This window comes from Triticum dicoccoides, chromosome 3A, assembly GCF_002162155.2.
Source record: "Triticum dicoccoides isolate Atlit2015 ecotype Zavitan chromosome 3A, WEW_v2.0, whole genome shotgun sequence".
Classification (NCBI taxonomy): Eukaryota; Viridiplantae; Streptophyta; class Magnoliopsida; order Poales; family Poaceae; genus Triticum; species Triticum dicoccoides.
Window position 1 is genome coordinate 557518235 of NC_041384.1, and position 8273 is coordinate 557526507.

Sequence of the window (8273 nt, forward strand, 5' to 3'; positions counted from 1 at the left end):
TGAATACATAGACCACAATTATGTCCCTAGTGAGCCTCTAGTTGACTAGCTCGTTGATCAATAGATGGTTACGGTTTCCTGACCATGGACATTGGATGTCATTGATAACGGGATCACATCATTAGGAGAATGATGTGATGGACAAGACCCAATCCTAAGCCTAGCACAAAGATCGTGTAGTTCGTATGCTGAAGCTTTTCTAATGTCAAGTATCTTTTCCTTAGACCATGAGATTGTGCAACTCCCGGATACCGTAGGAATGCTTTGGGTGTACCAAACGTCACAACGTAACTGGGTGGCTATAAAGGTGCATTACAGGTATCTCCGAAAGTGTCTGTTGGGTTGGCACGAATCGAGACTGGGATTTGTCACTCCGTGTAAACGGAGAGGTATCTCTGGGCCCACTCGGTAGGACATCATCATAATGTGCACAATGTGATCAAGGAGTTGATCACGGGATGATGTGTTACGGAATGAGTAAAGAGACTTGCCGGTAACGAGATTGAACAAGGTATCGGTATACCGACGATCGAATCTCGGGCAAGTAAAATACCGCTAGACAAAGGGAATTGTATACGGGATCGATTGAGTCCTTGACATCGTGGTTCATCCGATGAGATCATCGTGGAACATGTGGGAGCCAACATGGGTATCCAGATCCCGCTGTTGGTTATTGACCAGAGAACGTCTCGGTCATGTCTGCATGTCTCCCGAACCCGTAGGGTCTACACACTTAAGGTTCGATGACGCTAGGGTTATAAAGGAAGTTTGTATGTGGTTACCGAATGTTTTTCGGAGTCCCGGATGAGATCCCGGATGTCACGAGGAGTTCCGGAATGGTCTGGAGGTAAAGATTTATATATGGGAAGTCGTGTTTTGGTCACCGCAAAAGTTTCGGGCGATATCGGTAATGTACCGGGACCACCGGGAGGGTCCCGGGGGTCCACCAAGTGGGGCCACCTGCCCCAGAAGGCTGCGTGGGCCAAGTGTGGGAGGGGACCAGCCCCTAGGTGGGCTGGTGCGCCCCCCACAAGGGGCCAAGGCACAAGGGAGAGTGGGAGGGGGCAAACCCTAGTCCAGATGGGCCTTAAGGCCCACCTAGTGGGCGCCTCCCCTCTCTCCCCCTCTTGGCCGCCTCCCCAAGTCCCATCTAGGGCTGGCCGCACCCCTTGGGGTGGGAAACCCTAAAGGGGGCACAGCCCCCTTCTCCCCTATATAAATAGAGGCCTGGGGCTGCCCATAATAGAAGAGAACTTCTCCTCTTGGTGCAGCCTTGCCCCTCTCCCTCCTCCTCCTCTCCCATGGTGCTTGGCGAAGCCCTGCTGGATTGCCACGCTCCTCCACCACCACCACGCCGTTGTGCTGCTGTTGGATGGAGTCTTCCTCAACCTCTCCCTCTCTCCTTGCTGGATCAAGGCGTGGGAGACGTCACCGGGTTGTACGTGTGTTGAACGCGGAGGTGCCGTCCGTTCGGCACTTGGTCATCGGTGATTTGGATCACGACGAGTACGACTCCATCAACCCCGTTCACTTGAACGCTTCCGCTTAGCGGTCTACAAGGGTATGTAGATGCACTCTCCTTCCCCTCGTTGCTGGTTTCTCCATAGATAGATCTTGGTGACACGTAGGAAAATTTTGAATTTCTGCTACGTTCCCCAACAGTGGCATCATGAGCTAGGTCTATTGCGTAGATTCTTTGCACGAGTAGAACACAAAGTAGTTGTGGGCGTTGTTGTTGTTCAATATGCTTACCGTTACTAGTCCAATCTTGTTTCGACGGTATTGTGGGATGAAGCGGCCCGGACCGACCTTACACGTACTCTTACGTGAGACAGGTTCCACCGACTGACATGCACTTGGTGTTCACGTAGGTAAGAGAACGTTCTTGCTAGAACCCTACTTCAGCCACGTTAAACTTGCAACAACAATTAGAGGACGTCTAACTTGTTTTTGCAGCAAGTGCTTTGTGATATGATATGGCCAAAGTTGTGATGAATGATGAATGATCTATATGTAATGTATGAGATGTTCATGCTATTGTAATAGGAATCACGACTTGCATGTCGATGAGTATGACAACCGGCAGGGGCCATAGGAGTTGTCTATATTTTTTTTGTATGACCTGCGTGTCATTGAGAAACGCCATGTAAATTACTTTACTTTATTGCTAAACGCATTAGCCGTAGTAGTAGAAGTAATAGTTGGCGAGCAACTTCATGGAGACACAATGATGGAGATCATGATGAAGGAGATCATGGTGTCATGCCGGTGACCAGATGATCATGGAGCCCCAAGATGGAAATCAAAGGAGCTATGTGATATTGGCCATATCATGTCACTATTATTATTTGATTGCATGTGATGTTTATCATGTTTTTCATCTTGTTTACTTAGAACGATGGTAGTAAATAAGATGATCCCTCATAATAATTTCAAGAAAGTGTTCCCCCTAACTGTGCACCGTTGCGACAGTTCGTTGTTTCGAAGCACCACGTGATGATCGAGTGTGATAGATTCTAACGTTCACATACAACGGGTGTAAGAAAGATTTACACATGCAAACACTTAGGTTGACTTGACGAGCCTAGCATGTGTACAGACATGGCCACGGAACACACAAGACCGAAAGGTCGAGCATGAGTCGTATAGAAGATACGATCAACATGAAGATGTTCACCGACGTTGACTAGTCTGTCTCACGTGATGATCGGACATGGCCTAGTTAACTCGGATCATGTTATACTTAGATGACAGGAGGGATGTCTATCTAAGTGGGAGTTCATTGAATAATTTGATTAGATGAACTTAATTATCATGAACTTAGTCTAAAATCTTTACAATATGTCTTGTAGATCAAATGGCCAACGTAGTCCTCAACTTCAACGCGTTCCTAGAGAAAACCAAGCTGAAAGACGATGGCAGCAACTACACGGACTGGGTCCGGAACCTGAGGATCATCCTCATAGCTGCCAAGAAATTTTATGTCCTACAAGCACTGCTAGGTGATGCACCTGTTCTCCCTGCAGAACAAGGCGTTATGAACGCTTGGCAGGCTCGTACCGATGACTACTCCCTCATTCAGTGCGGCATGCTTTACAGCTTAGAGCCGGGGCTCCAAAAGCGTTTTGGGAGACATGGAGCATATGAGATGTTCGAAGAGCTGAAAATGGTTTTTCAAGCTCATGCCCGGGTCGAGAGATATGAAGTCTCCGACAAATTCTTCAGCTGTAAGATGGAGGAAAATAGTTCTATCAGTGAGCACATACTCACTATGTCTGGGTTACATAACCGCTTGACTCAGCTGGGAGTTAATCTCCCGGATGACGCGGTCATTGATAGAATCCTTCAGTCGCTTCCACTGAGCTACAAGAGCTTTGTGATGAACTTCAATATGCAGGGGATGGAAAAGACCATTCCTGAAGTATTTGCTATGCTGAAATCAGCAGAGGTAGAAGTCAAGAAGGAACATCAAGTGTTGATGGTCAATAAAACCACTAAGTTCAAGAAGGGCAAGGGTAAAAAGAACTTCAAGAAGGACGGCAAGGGAGTTGCCGCGCCCGGCAAGCAAGCTGCCGGGAAGAAGCCAAAGAATGGACCCAAGCCCGAGACTGAGTGCTTTTATTGCAAGGAAAGTGGTCACTGGAAGCGGAACTGCCCCAAATACTTAGCGGACAAGAAGGCCGGCAAAGCGAAAGGTATATGTGATATACATGTAATTGATGTGTACCTTACCAGTACTCGTAGTAGCTCCTGGGTATTTGATACCGGTGCAGTTGCTCACATTTGTAACTCAAAGCAGGAGCTTCGGAATAAGCGGAGACTGGCGAAGGACGAGGTGACGATGCGCGTCGGGAATGGTTCCAAGGTCGATGTGATCACCGTCGGCACGCTACCTCTACATTTACCTTTGGGATTAGTTTTAAACCTTAATAATTGTTATTTAGTGCTAGCTTTGAGCATGAACATTGTATCGGGATCTCGTTTAATTCGAGATGGCTACTCATTTAAATCCGAGAATAATGGTTGTTCTATTTATATGAGAGATATGTTTTATGGTCATGCTCCGATGGTAAATGGTTTATTCTTAATGAATCTTGAGCTTAATGCTACACATGTTCATAGTGTGAGTACCAAAAGATGTAAGATTGATAATGATAGTCCCACATACTTGTGGCACTGCCGCCTTGGTCACATAGGTGTCAAACGCATGAAGAAGCTCCATGCTGATGGACTTTTAGAGTCTCTTGATTACGAATCATTTGACACGTGCGAACCATGCCTCACGGGTAAAATGACCAAGACTCCGTTCTCAGGAACAATGGAGCGAGCAACCAACTTATTGGAAATCATACATACTGATGTGTGCGGTCCAATGAGTGTTGAGGCTCGCGGTGGCTATCGTTATGTTCTCACCCTCACTGATGACTTGAGTAGATATGGGTATGTCTACTTAATGAAACACAAGTCTGAGACCTTTGAAAAGTTCAAAGAATTTCAGAGTGAGGTTGAGAATCAACGTGACAGGAAAATCAAGTTCCTACGATCAGATCGTGGAGGAGAATACTTGAGTCACGAGTTTGGTACACACTTAAGAAAATGTGGAATAGTTTCACAACTCACGCCGCCTGGAACACCTCAGCGTAATGGTGTGTCCGAACGTCGTAATCGCACTCTATTAGATATGGTGCGATCTATGATGTCTCTTACCGATTTACCGCTATCTTTTTGGGGCTATGCTTTAGAGACTGCCGCATTCACTTTAAATAGGGCTCCGTCGAAATCTGTTGAGATGACACCGTTTGAATTGTGGTTTGGGAAGAAACCTAAGTTGTCGTTTCTAAAAGTTTGGGGATGCGATGCTTATGTCAGGAAACTTCAACCTGAGAAGCTCGATCCCAAATCGGAAAAATGCGTCTTCATAGGATACCCTAAAGAAACTATTGGGTATACCTTCTACCTCAGATCCGAAGGCGAGATCTTTGTTGCCAAGAATGGATCCTTTCTAGAGAAGGAGTTTCTCTCGAAAGAAGTAAGTGGGAGGAAGGTAGAACTTGATGAAGTATTACCTCTTGAACCGGAAAAAGGCGCAACTCAAGAAAATGTTCCTAAGGTGCCTGCACCGACTAGAGAGGAAGTTATTGATGATGATCAAGATACTTCTGATCAAGCTCCTACTGAAATTCGAAGGTCCACAAGGACACGTTCCGCACCAGAGTGGTACGGAAACCCTGTCTTGGAAATCATGTTGTTAGACAACGGTGAACCTTCGAACTATGAAGAAGCGATGGCGGGCCCGGATTCCGACAAATGGCTAGAGGCCATGAAATCCGAGATAGGATCCATGTATGAAAACGAAGTATGGACTTTGACTGACTTGCCCGTTGAGCGGCAAGCCTTAGAAAATAAATGGATCTTTAAGAAGAAGACAGACGCGGATGGTAATGTGACCATCTATAAAGCTCGGCTTGTCGCTAAGGGTTATCGACAAGTTCAAGGGGTTGACTACGATGAGACTTTCTCACCGGTAGCGAAGCTAAAGTCCGTCCGAATCATGTTAGCAATTGCCGCATTCTACGATTATGAGATATGGCAAATGGACGTCAAAACGGCATTCCTTAATGGTTTCCTTAAGGAAGAATTGTATATGATGCAGCCGGAAGGCTTTGTCGATCCTAAGTATGCTGACAAGGTGTGCAAGCTCCAACGCTCGATTTATGGGTTGGTGCAAGCATCTCGGAGTTGGAACATTCGCTTTGATGAGATGATCAAAGCGTTTGGGTTTACACAGACTTATGGAGAAGCCTGCGTTTAGAACAAAGTGAGTGGGAGCTCTGTAGCATTTCTCATATTATATGTAGATGACATACTTTTGATGGGAAATGATATAGAACTCTTGGACAGCATTAAGGCCTACTTGAATAAGAGTTTTTCAATGAAGGACCTTGGAGAAGCTGCTTATATATTAGGCATCAATTTCTACAGAGATAGATCAAGATGCCTCATAGGTCTTTCACAAAGCACATACCTTGATAAGATATTGAAGAAGTTCAATATGGATCGGTCTAAGAAGGGGTTCTTGCCTGTGTTACAAGGTGTGAAATTGAGCTCAGCTCAATGTCCGACCACGGCAGAAGATATAGAAGAGATGAGTGTCATCCCCTATGCCTTAGCCATAGGTTCTATTATGTATGAGATGCAGTGTACCAGACCTGATGTAAACCTTGCCGTAAGTTTGGTAGGAAGGTACCAAAGTAATCCCAGCAAGGAACATTGGACAGCGGTCAAGAATATCCTGAAGTACCTGAAAAGGACTAAGGAAATGTTTCTCGTTTATGGAGGTGATGAAGAGCTCGTCGTAAAAGGTTACGTCGACGCTAGCTTCGACACAGATCTGGATGACTCTAAGTCACAAACCGGATACGTGTATATTTTGAATGGTGGGGCAGTAAGCTGGTGCAGTTGCAAGCAGAGCGTCGTGGCGGGATCTACATGTGAAGCAGAATACATGGCAGCCTCAGAGGCAGCGCATGTAGCAATTTGGGTGAAGGAGTTCATCACCGACCTAGGAGTCATGCCCAATGTGTCGGGCCGATCAAGCTCTTCTGTGACAACACTGGAGCTATTGCACTTGCCAAGGAGCCCAGGTTTCACAAGAAGACAAGGCACATCAAGCATCACTTCGACTCCATTCGTGAAAATGCTCAAGATGGAGACATAGATATTTGTAAAGTACATACGGACCTGAATGTAGCAGATCCGTTGACTAAACCTCTCCCTAGAGCAAAACATGATCAACACCAGAATTCCATGGGTGTTTGATTCATCACAATGTAACTAGATTATTGACTCTAGTGCAAGTGGGAGACTGTTGGAAATATGCCCTAGAGGCAATAATAAAAGCATTAATATTATATTTCCTTGTTCATGATAATTGTCTTTATTCATGCTATAATTGTGTTATACGGAAATCGTAATACATGTGTGAATAATAGACACCAACATGTCCCTAGTAAGCCTCTAGTTGACTAGCTCGTTGATCAATAGATAGTCATGGTTTCCTGACTATGGACATTGGATGTCATTGATAACGAGATCACATCATTAGGAGAATGATGTGATGGACAAGACCCAATCCTAAACATAGCACAAGATCATATAGTTCATTTGCTAGAGTTTTCCAATGTCAAGTATCTTTTCCTTAGACCATGAGATCGTGTAACTCCCGGATACCGTAGGAGTGCTTTGGGTGTACCAAACGTCACAACGTAACTGGGTGACTATAAAGGTATACTACGGGTATCTCCGAAAGTGACTGTTGGGTTGACAAGGATCAAGACTGGGATTTGTCACTCCATATGACGGAGAGGTATCACTGGGCCCACTCGGTAATGCATCATCATAATGAGCTCAAAGTGACCAAGTGTCTGGTCACGGGATCATGCATTACGGTACGAGTAAAGTGACTTGCCGGTAACGAGATTGAACGAGGTATTGGGATACCGACGATCGAATCTCGGGCAAGTAACATACCGATTGACGAAGGGAATTGTATGCGGGGTTGCTTGAATCCTCGACATCATGGTTCATCCGATGAGATCATCGAGGAGCATGTGGGAGCCAACATGGGTATCCAGATCCCGCTGTTGGTTATTGACCGGAGAACGATCTCGGTCATGTCTACATGTCTCCCGAACCCGTAGGGTCTACACACTTAAGGTTCGGTGACGCTAGGGTTGTAGGGATATGTATATGCAGTAACCCGAATGTTGTTCGGAGTCCGGATGAGATCCCGGACGTCAAGAGGAGTTCCAGAATGGTCCGGAGGTAAAGAATTATATATAGGAAGTGCTATTTCGGGCATCGGGAGAAGTTTCGGGGTCACCGGTATTGTACCGGGACCACCGGAAGGGTCCCGGGGGTCCACCGGGTGGGGCCACCTGTCCCGGGGGGCCACATGGGCTGTAGGGGGTGCGCCTTGGCCTACATGGGCCAAGGGCACCAGCCCCAAGAGGCCCATGCGCCTAGGGTTTCAAGGAGGGAAGAGTCCTAGGAGGGGAAGGCACCTCCTAGGTGCCTTGGGGAGGAGGGATTCCTCCCCTTGGCCGCACCCCCCCTAGGAGATTAGATCTCCTAGGGCCGCCCCCCCCCCCTTGGCCCTCCTATATATAGTGGGGGAGATGGAGGACTTCTTACCTTGACTTTTGGTGCCTCCCTCTCCCTCTCCAACACCTCCTCCTCCTCCATAGTGCTTGGCGAAGCCCTGCCGGAGTACT